Source organism: Lipotes vexillifer, unplaced genomic scaffold (genome assembly GCF_000442215.2).
Source record: "Lipotes vexillifer unplaced genomic scaffold, Lipotes_vexillifer_v1.1 scaffold269, whole genome shotgun sequence".
NCBI lineage: Eukaryota > Metazoa > Chordata > Mammalia > Artiodactyla > Lipotidae > Lipotes > Lipotes vexillifer.
This window is the reverse complement of record NW_006799885.1, coordinates 1,357,130-1,368,885: the sequence shown is the minus strand read 5'-3', so window position 1 is coordinate 1,368,885 and position 11,756 is coordinate 1,357,130.

The following is an 11,756-nucleotide window of genomic DNA, read 5'->3' as shown; positions in this document are numbered from 1 at the left end:
CATGGCTCACGGGCCCAGCCGCTCCGCGGCATGTGGGATCCTCCCGGACCAGGGCACGAACCCGTGTCCCCTGCATCAGCAGGCGGACTCCCAACCACTGCGCCACCAGGGAAGCCCCAAAGAAAATATTTTTAATCTTACAGTACAGTACCTTAAAAAGTACAGTAGTACAGTACAACAGCTGGCATACCGGGGCTGGCATCGAGTGAACAGGCAAGAAGAGTTACTGACTGGAGGAGGGAGAGGAGGTGGGAGAGGGTAGAGCTGAAGGATCGTCAGCAACAGGAGACGGAGGCCAAGCTGCATAACCTCTTGTAGGGGATGCACGTGTGTGACAGTGTATGCCAGACACGTGAACTAACTTATGTGATTGGACATGCGAACGCACGTTTGCATCTTTGAAAGTTTGCAACTTGAAGGTTCGTATGTAGGAGACTTACTGTACTCATCCACCCTCACATAAGAACCACTGCCCCGTTGGGGCTCAGTCTATCTGACTGTATCATCTTTCTATTCATTGAACTTACTTGCCAATGTGACCATACCCTTGTTTACTCAAGACGTTAGCAGCTACTGGTCTTCTCTGGGTCCGGCCACTCCTGCATGTCTCTGTAGATGACCCCAACACCTTGCCTCTCAATTCCTTAACAATCTTATTTCCAATGATCTTCTCTTCCAGGTCTCTTCAGCTGTTCACTCCCCTGTACACAACTGGATCTTGTCATCTCCTGGAACTTGTCTCCACCTCTGAATATTTAAATTCATTACGCAACTGTTGCACATCAACCTCCCCTCCTTCAGGATCTCATACATAATGACCCCCATTACACTTGACCTCCTACTTCATAGAGGTCGTTTCTTGCCCCTTTTATTATCTCCATCCGTCTTCCCCATCCTGATTTCATTTCTTTCCAGCTTTCACTCCATGCTTTACCCTTTGGGTCAATGTCCTCAGATTCATTTGCCCTTTTGTTCTTCCTCCATACCCACCTTAAAGCTAAGTCATTCCAAATGTCTGCTCTCTAGAGAATTCACACAACTGGCCAGATTCATGCCACTAGAAAGGTATGACTTTGATCTCAACCAAACATTCAGCATTACCCAGAGACTCTTCTGTGTGTACCCGGCATCACTCTGTGCCATTTTCCAGTGTGGCAATTTCAGATTCCTTACTTTTCTCAGACTTCTTACCCTAATTCCTCCCCTGTCACTCTTAGCAGCAAATCTTGCTAGAAGATCTCAGAGAAAAGCAAAGCAAGAGAATTCCCTCAATTCCTGCCACTGAATTTAAAACTTAATCTTCATCCATGTCCACCGTTTCCTCTTTCCTCCTGTTCCAATGGGAGAGGTGTCTCCTCCAAGGCTGCTTCCTCAGTCTGCACTCTGGATCACAATACATCTTATGTCCTCGAGGACTACTTTACTGATTGTCCCCTCTCTTTATATCTTCAGTCTTTCACGTGGATTTGTTAACATCAATATTTAACATGCTCAGTTTTCTCCCTTCCTGATAAACAGTCCCTCCTTTGGCCTATGACATGATCGCTCTGACCACCTTCAGCTTCTGTATGAGCTAACCATAATCCATGTTTTCCTCAAATCTGTTTTTCAGTCTGTAGTCAGTGTTACTGTTTAAAATAGAAATCTATTTTCATGGCTCCCCTGCTTAAAAACTTCCAAAGGCTCTCATTGCCTTCAGGATGAAATTCAAAACCTTTCATATGGCTTATGAGACCCTTTACAACTTCTCTCATGCTTACCTCCTTGAAAACTTGAGTACAGTCCACACCTCCCACCCCTCCATCCCACTTCCACTCCCATTGCCCACCCCCCAATATACGTAGCTACATACTTGTAATTTCTGGAACGTATCTCTCATCTCTGGAATTTTGAAAATATGTCTAGTTCTGATTAGGACATTCTTCCCTCTGTTCTCTACTTGGATAAATTCTTGTCATCCTTTATGTTTCAGTTTGATGTTGTTTCCCCTCTAAAATTTTCCTGACACCCCAAGACTGTCTGATAATGTGCCCTCATGGTTCCTGGTACTTATCTTCTGTCTTGGTCCTTGGCACACTCTTAGAATTCGCTGTTTACTCGTGCTCACTAGGATGTCAGTGCCTCAGGGCAGGATCGGTTGTGCTTGCTTGCCTCTCTCTTCCTATTGCCTAGTTCAGTAGCTGGCACGAAGTGGATGCACAAAGTGGTAAGCATTTGTTGAATGAATGAATGGATCCAATCAAATATAATTAAAAAATTATATTATGCCGGCAAAGAAATTTTAAAGTTAAAAAAATTCGAGAAACTGAATGATTCAAATGCAGCTAAACTGCATCAAAGTCGGTGAGCGGGATCTTCTTATTTAATGCAAGAATTATAATTAAGGGAAACCATCTCACTTTGGCGGGGTGGGGGGATGTTGTAGAGATGACGAGGATGGAGAATTTTAGGAGAAGACATTGATACTATTTTAAAGACCTGTCTAGAAGTTTCTTTCCTTATATTTAGGGATTAGAATACCTGTTCAAAAAAGGGATACAATAAGTTTTACTTTAGCAGCATTCACTGAACTGTGATGGAGGGATAAGTGGAAAGAAAAAGAAGTATTTAATCAATCATTCCAGAAAGAACTCAAGGCCTTAACTGCTCCTATTTCTCCCATTTTATCAACCAGTCCTTCCCTTGACCTGACACCACTGCTACGATCACTGCCTACTTTCTACGGGTTACTATAGTCCACATTTTCCTGAAATGTATTTTCAGATTTGTAACTTATTTATCTTTTTGTCCACAGTGCCTGACGTAGTACTTGGCACAAAGCATCCCCCAATAAATACTTGTCAAATAAACAGGTGAAAGAGAGCAAAGGCTTCTTTGATCCAAGTCTATAATTCTCCTTTTCAGGTTGTTCTTCAAAAGGAATTGCAGCCCTTTTCCTTATCATATACCTTCTCCTGTGAGATTTTGGGAATATCTAGATGCTTATCATGATTAACACCTCATATTTTCACACAATTCTATTGCATGGTCAGTGGTTATACAACCTTTTTATGAGAAGCTCTCTGCTGTGATGATAACTAATATTATCACATTCAGGTTTCACTTTGCCCATGTGAAAGCATGAATCTCAGGAAAACGGTGCCTCCTGTAAACTTCATTATTTATGAAATTGGGAACAGTCGACTTCCCTGCCTTTCCCCTTATCAGGAAATGGGCCATTATCTGCATTCTCCCAGAATGACCGTACCATGATCTTTACCTTTTCCCTTATCTTCAGAAACATATTTCGGTGTGTTTTGCTCACCCAGGCTCTTTTCCCATTTTCTTCCTATCCCGTTGACTGGTCGTGAGAGCAAAATTATATAAGATTGAAACAAACCCAGCTCCCAGGGCTGCTGACCAAAAGCAGGTCACAGCCCCGGGGACATCTTCTCTGCAGCACTCAACCTCACATTCCATTCTGGTCATGCTTTCCCTTGTTAATCCTGGCTCCACATGAAACCCACTTTAGAAGCCAAAGTTTGGTTAAGCACTTTTCCAGTGACCAACTTTGGCTCTGAGCTTTGTTGGCAGATATAATTTTCAACCTATGTATATGAGTCATCTAAGTTGGCTGTTTGCTGAAATACTGCTACTTTACTTAACAGTATTTGTAAACTTCTTATAAAGTCATCACTATCCAGGAGAAAATCCGCAGTAATTTACCTTAATACATTAAGGAAAAATTATTTATTCTCTGCTTAAGGACATTTTTCTCAGGAAATTGCCTTGCAAAGTAGTAGCTTAAACTATACCAAACATGTCAAAGGCACAAATAGCCTCGTTGAAAAGTTCATTTCCCCGAGAGTGAAGCCGAATATAGCTCTCTCTGTTTATGTCAGTATCTCTATTTTTCTCTGGTTTACTTTGTAAAGGCTAATGGCCTACCTCAAGACATTCATCAGGATGTCCCACCCCTGACACACTCTTATCCCAAAGTACCTGCTGTCTGGGTCTTGTTACATTTTCCCATGGCTGGGCCACAAGAGTTGGAATAAGCACCCAGTTTTCTGTTCTTGTCCTGCTCATGTATTCTTTCCATACCTATTTATTTTGTCCTTCCTATGTCCCAAGCATTATTATAGGGGCTGAAGATACAGCTGTACACTAGTAATTTCCTCTTTATATCCAGTGGGAGGGAATCAGAAGACAGGTGATGAATGGGGAGCTAGAGAAAAGATCAGATAGGGAAAGTGCTGTGTAGAGTCTTAAAAAGGGAATCTGAGTGAGAATAAGTGAGGGTTTGGGGAGAAGGGTTTTTAGACTGTGTGATTAGGGAAGGCTGTTCTAGAGAGACACTTAAGCAGAGAGCTAATGGCAGGGACGAGCCAGCCATACAAAGATGAGGCCCTAAGACAGGTATAAACTTGGGGTGTTTGCAGGAGAGAAAGAAGGCACCCGAGTGTGATAGGAAAGAAGGAGGTAGTTTAAGATGAAGAAGGGTTTTCAGAAGAGCTTTACAAAGTAGAATAAGAAGATTGTGTTTTTATTCTAAGGCTCTGGAGATCGGATGGCCTGGCAGCTCTGGGGAGAATGGAGGCAGGGAGGAAAAAGGGAGGCCAGTTCGGAGTCCAGGTGAGAGGGTGGCAGCTGAGACTGGGATGGTGGTGGTGGGGACAGACAAAGTAAGCAAATTTGGGAAACCTTTTAGGAGAGCTACAGACAGCTTATGCTCAGATGGGGTGTGGGGAACTGAGTGAATCAAAGATGATTCCTAGGTTTTTTTTACTTCTTTTCCCTTCAATATCTGTGTTGTGTGAGCTTGAGAACCTCAGAAGTATCCTCCTCGAGAGTAAACAGGCATACAGTGTTCCCAGAAATAACCACAAGGAAGCTTCCAGAACGAGGGAGCTAGGAAACACTATTTTATATTTTCCTCCAGACTGGGGAGGTTGTGATTTATTTTAATTCGTTGGGGAAAATTTTGGGAGAGCTTTTTTGTTAACGAAGAAATTATTACAAGCAGGGGATAAGAGCTTCATTTTAAAAAGATATATTTTATGGAAAGCTTCTGGCATTTCATCTTAAAACAGACTACACTGACTCTTTGTCCTCAGCTCTTTTTGATTATGGAGAGACATGTGATTAACATTTGTTTGGGGTTTTTAGCACTACTATGGTTACAGCGTGATGGTTGAAAATGTTATATCCAGCACATTATTAGTTATTCCATCTCTTGATAAAACGGACATTTAAGAACAAGGCAGAGTCTGGGAGGGCAGTAGGGGGGGGCGGGGAAACCCAAACTCTGTGAAATGTTTAACCTTTTCACATAGTTCAGCAAAGTTTAGATTTCTGGCAAAACGCCTAGACTTTGCGAGGCTCTTCATGGTTGCAAAACCCGAAAAGACCCTAGTGCTTAAATTATTCTGGCTCAAAATTTGAGACAATGTGAAGAGAGCAAAAGGAAAGAAAAACATACACACACCCTGATAGCTACAGCTGGGCTCATGGTACAGAGTAAGTCATTTGGAACGGGGGGGGGGGGGGGGGGTGGTGAGTATTACAACCTCTACGATGCCTCAGAGGTACATCAAATGCCTCTGCTGAGGGAATAAACTATCCCCAAAGGAAAAGCAAGTTCTGCATTAAAGGTAAGGAAAGATCTTAAGAACACATGACAATCCAAGTATGTCATAGATTAGCAAGAATTGTTTGTTTTACAGAATCACAGCAATGTCCTTACAGAGAGCAGTGGCAAAGACTAACCAAGGTGTCATGTCTCAAGCATTTAGTCTGGAAAGAGTTGTCCCCATCCAGAAATGCACATGTGGGTTACCATGGCTGCCAGTATCAGGGGTTGAATCTTCTAGCCAAAGAAAATGGGGGATTTGTAACCAGCTGGAAATAATCACAAATTTCGCTACTACTTGCCTTGTTGCCTTTCTTTGGTATGTGTGGACATATCTGTTGATTTGAATTCCCTGGGAGTTTCTCTAAAACTTGTCAGAATGTATCTGTCTTTTGCAAATAAGAAAATATAAAACAATAATTATTAAAACATTAAAAATATTAATATTAAAATTATTAAATATTATGGGTGAATGTAGTACGTGTTTCCCACCTATGGTCCTCAGAACTCTAATTCTGACAGGTGGTCAGTAAATAAAGGGATTGCTTGAAAAATCAATTCAGTGGTCAGTATGACTGGGAAATATCTGAATGTCATCCCAATTTCACTAGTACATTTATTCTTCTTTTCAAAGTCTGCAATAGTTTTACGTGTATTGCAAAGCTCTAGAAAAATAGACTATCTAAGGTTTTCCAAATATATTTGGTCACAAAATTTTCCTATTCTCTTCCTCCATTTTCTTTTTTTTTTGGTGGAGTATATCATCAAACATATGTTCTGAGGCACATACACTAGTAAACACTAATTTACATTTATATTTTATTAGTAGAATATGTATCATAGATATGTCTGCAAAATGGACATACTTTCACCTGTGAGTCTAAGAATAAGAGAGAATCTGACAAAGAGAAAAACAAATGAAGAAATAAGCCACAGTAATGCAAGTTGGCCACCAATGGGTTATAAGAGATAAGAATGCTGTTACCTACAGAAAAATCCAACCACATTGAGTTAAATAAACAATAAGAAACTGAAGGTAGCTTGTTTCTTGTTTTATTTCAGCACCTTAACAATGTTAGATCCAAGATTTCTGCACTTCTCTTGGCTATTCCCTCATAGTTGCAATATGGCTGCTGTGACTCTGACTCTCACGTCTGCATCCTAGGCAGGAGAAAGTAGGAGAAAGGGGAAGGGTTTGGGAAAGGCTGTTCTTTAAATAAGGGAGTTAAAAATGTTTTCAGGAACCCCACAGCATAGTTGTGAATATATCTAATTGCATGGGACTGTGTCACAGAGCAAAGAGCTGTGGGAAAGATTACATTGGAATTTTATATTGATTATTGGGCTTTTTTTTTTTTTTTTTTGCGGTACACGGGCCTCTCACTGTTGTGGCCTCTCCCGTTACAGAGCACAGGCTCCAGATGCGCAGGCTCAGCGGCCGTGGCTCACGGGCCTAGCCGCTCTGCGGCATGCAGGATCCTCCCGGACCGGGGCACGAACCCGTGTCCCCTGCATCGGCAGGTGGGCTCTCAACCACTGCGCCACCAGGGAAGCCCCTATTGGGCATTTTTTGGTGTGACTTATGCAGTAACAGAAATGAGGCAAGTACAGGAGTTTGGAATGATTTGTATGTACCTGTATTTTGATCTATAGAAATATGGAAGTAGAATGTGTTATTTTAGATACTTCAAAAACTCGCCTAAAGGAATGTATCTGGGTCCTTCTGAAACAAAGTGATAAAATATCCCACCTTCTTTTGCTGTCTGGGGAATAGTATACTCTCTTTAAAAAACACTCATGCATGCAAACACACATACAGCTTTAAAGCTGGGTTGGGAGCAGACATGCCTTCCATCCCTGGAAACACTGTCTAGTGTCTTGTCATCCAGATCTAGGTCAGTCACTTGCCGGAGGACAAAATGTTCTGGAGCTTTTCCTCAGGTTACTAGTAGACATTGTTGCTTTTACTAGATTGGATCTTTCAGGACCTAATTCAGTCCATGGCTTAAAACATGAAAGCATTTAGAGACCTCTAAGATGATTACCTTTTTTTTTTTTTTCACTCTTGGAGCTCTTAATGGGGATAAACATACACTAGGAAACAAATTGGTTCAGTTTGCTTATGAAATTTTCTTTGATAGTGAGACACGAACATGTTGCTACAGCACTGTTCTCCCTGAAATGGAATTTATTAAAGGAAATCCCATGATGAAACTCATAGAAGGGGCTATCCACTATAAGTCTGTGAACTACCAAAAAGCAACATTTGCTATAAAATGATTTCTTCTAAAAAATGGCAATTATGTGGACCTCAGATTCATGTTACAACAAAATGCCACTAATATTCCTCTGGCATAGAAACTCAAAGCCTGCTTCTTCTTATTTTTCATTATAAAAGTAATATAAGCCTCATTATCAACATTTTGAAACATACAGAAAAATACTATTCTGAATCCAATAATCTTAAACATGATTCTGAAATCTTTTCTTCTCTTCTTTATGTTTTTTTTACATCTTTTTTTCTTCACTCACTGCTGTGTTGTAAGCATTGTTTTCATGATAACAATCTAATCTCATACTATTATATGAACAATTAGTCTGTTTCCATTTTTTTTCTCAAAGTGTTTTGAACCCATATTATCATTCCTCTTATAGTAGTAGTGTTCTTGCCCATAGATGCAGAAGTTATTCATTAACACATCTAACCCTTCAACATATGTATTGATTACCTACTCACCATGTGCCCAGAAATCATGGGGAGTACAGAAGAGCAATAGTGGTTCCTTGAGTCAGGAGTGTGTGGGTAAGTGATGCATAGGTGTATCTAACAGGGGTTCACAAAACTACCCATTTATAGAAGGTAATTATAAAAGACAGTAGGTGCTATGAGGGGTTGACAGGAGTGAGAAAACACTGAGATTGGAAGTGAAATCACCATGCAGCCTGGGTATGGTGTGGATTTAGAGAAGTGGAGACAATCCAGCTAGAGGACCTTCCAGGCACAGGCAGAAAAGGGCGGGAAATCATGGACTGTGTTTAAGGAGTAGTTAACTTTATGCCTGGTCTGCATAATGGAGTTTATTTTAACCTCAGTTTCCTGCATTTCCTAAGGAAAATGATCTGGAGCCTTTCTGTGCTGAAAATGACCTCAGTTCTCCTCTTTACTTGCATGTACAGATTCCATCAGCGAGTGCGTGTTCGACAGTGACTAGACAGAAGGTCTCCTTTGTTCTAGTGTGAGCTGCTCTTCCCAGGTTCATGCTCTTTGCTGTCATCTTTTGCAAAATCTAGAAAAGGAAAGCCTCATTTCAAAGAAAAATATCAGAGCCATTTGTACCTTTGCATACTCAGCCTTACGAGAACGTTCATATTGACTCATGTATTTTAGGTAAAAGCTGGAGCTATTATTTAATCTGAAAATGTCTCTGCATTTTACTTTGTTAGAACAGTATTGAAATGTACATGCAAGTAGGGGAAGTTTTAGAATCAAAGTGTCATAGCTGGAGAGGCCTCCTCACAGATTACTTATATCACCCAGCCAGTGTTTCTCCAACACTGCATTTCTTTAGGTGTTATGATGTTTTCCTATTAAATGGAAACATTACCTTTAGGACCAAATGCAAGCTATATAAAACCAGATCCTTAAGCACAGTATCTGAGTCCCTAAAGCTTCTCAGAACACAGATTGAAAAGTACTTATTTCATCTTTCTGCTCATTTTACAGATGGGGAAATTGAGTCCTAGAAAATGAAGAAGCCATGAAGGATCTATTGCCTTCAATTGCATTATGAAAGCAGGTATATTCAGGGTCCAACTTCTTGGCTGACTCCAAGCCTTTAAATCAGAGATGAGTGCATTGGGCTGAGCCATAGTAAGTAGCTCTACTCTTAATTCTTCTATCTTCCTTCTTTGAGAGAAAAGAAGAAAAGCAATTGCTCTCTTTTTTAGGGCCAGGATGCAGGGGCGATGAGAAGGGTATTCCCTGGTAGGCTGCCACAGCCTCTACTTCCGGTTCCTCTGGGTCGCCCACATGTGGGCTTCCTCCTCCCAAGGGTGCTGGGAGGCTCCTAACAGCATGTCTGCTGGTTCAACAAGGTACCAAGCAAGACTGGGTCCCAGAGCAGTAATTCTCATTCTTAAAGAAAGACGTGGGACCGAAAAAATAATTTTTATTTTCCTGCTTGTTGCCAGTTGTGAGCCTTGAAATTCTTCTAGTGAGTTGATTCTATTATACTAGACAATTATAAGAAAAATATTCAAAATGTAAAGACTTTCTGGTTCAGTACTTCTACTGGTACCTAACCTGCCCTGATGCTTCACCGGCAAAGATGTTACTAAGGTAAGATTACCTTCTCATTCACACTGATAGTTTTTTGATTAAATCAACTCACAGGACAAATGGCCATGTTTACAACACGGCTGACCTACGTTAGGTGTATCTTGCAGGGACCACAAATTACTGAGCTGTGAACCAAATATAGCACACAGATTTGCTCTTAAAACTTAAAAATTAAGAGATTTCATATGAATATCCAGTTTCCCAGTGTCTCTTGAAAAAAATCAGAAGATTGGGCAATACTGTGTCTGAAGTCTTAAGGATTGCTGACAGGGTAACATTTGACGGAAGCTGTGCAGCATCTCGCCCCTGTAGACAGTACATGCATTCTTCAGTTTGCTACCATTCCTGGTGGGTAGGCTGGTGCTTTCCTTCTGGTGGACAATATTCAATTGTATCCACATCTTTATTAAAACTGAGACAGGAAATAGTTGACATCGGGGGAGGGGCGTGTTCTTTTTATATAGAATTGGACTAATGTACATAATTTATCTAATGTACATGATTTTATGGGCATTTGAGTCTGCTACCCCTGTACAGTGTGAGAACAGGTAATACTGTGTTCTGCTAATTCTAAGATGCACATTTTCCCTCATATTTGAGCATCTCTGAACTCGAGAGCCATTGTAGAATTGCTGTCAGCCAGGCAGTAGTCATGATGAAGTGGCCACCGCCTGCAGACTTTGTCATAACTGTTTTCGTTGTTGTTACGTCGACTGATATTATGTGCAATGTTGGGGAGGTGCATGGTGAGTGTAATCGTTATGTCAAATGTCTTCAACAAGAAGCCCATTATTCAGCCTTGACATGAAAAGTGACTGCCTGTGCAGAAAGACAGCAGCTGGCCATGAATTTGATTCTAGTTGAAGCCAACGTTCTTTGTGGGAGGGATGACTGCAATTCCTTCTTTTCTTGGAAAGAACAACCGAATGCTTTAGCGGACTAAGAAGGGAAAAAAATCCTACAGGTCTAGGAGGCTTTGTTACATTTTGTTACTGAGATAAGTGTAGAAGAATTTCCATTACAGGCCAAGCAGTGCAATAGGAGGCAAGAGAAAAGGCCAAATAACTTGGAAGAGATAAAAGAAATTTCCAGGCAAAGAAGGCTCTGTGGCCCACCCAGGCTTCAAGTAGAGCTATCATTAAGGTGTTGTATCATAGATTGATTGGAAGTGTATATTCTTTTTCGTATTGCTGCATAAAATGGTGAGTCTCTCCATCAATGATGTCTTAAATTCAAGAAAATATGATAAAATAAAGCTAGAAAACAGTGTTGAGTGAAGAAAAAAAAAAAAGCACAATGTGAGAGTTGTGAGTTAAGTTTTATTTGGGACCAAATGAGGACTATAGCCCAGGAGACAGCATCTCAGACAGCTCCGAGGAGCTGCTCTGAAGAGGTAGAGGGGAAGGTCAGAATATATGTGATTTTGGTGAAGGGGGACATGCAGTCAGGCACACAGTTTGGCAGAGGTTTGCTGCTGGTCGTGAGGAACAGATGTCACCCTAAATGATTATAGTGCTTTTCTAGATAAGAGAAGATGCAAGAAATTGAGCTCATAAAATCTTCTCCTGAAATTATTTAACTCTCTGAAGGCCTGTTCTGCCATTTTTTCCCAGAGGACTGAGTGCCTCATTCCTGATCTCCACCCTGAGCTCCTTTCAGGGCGTTGAAGGCCAGCGACTGCAGTGGCTAGTGACTTCACTCTTGTAGACAAGCGACAATTTTTTTTTTTTTTTTTTTTTTTCTTGCGTTATGCGGGCCTCTCACTGTTGTGGCCTCTCCCATTTGCGGAGCACAGGCTCCGGACGC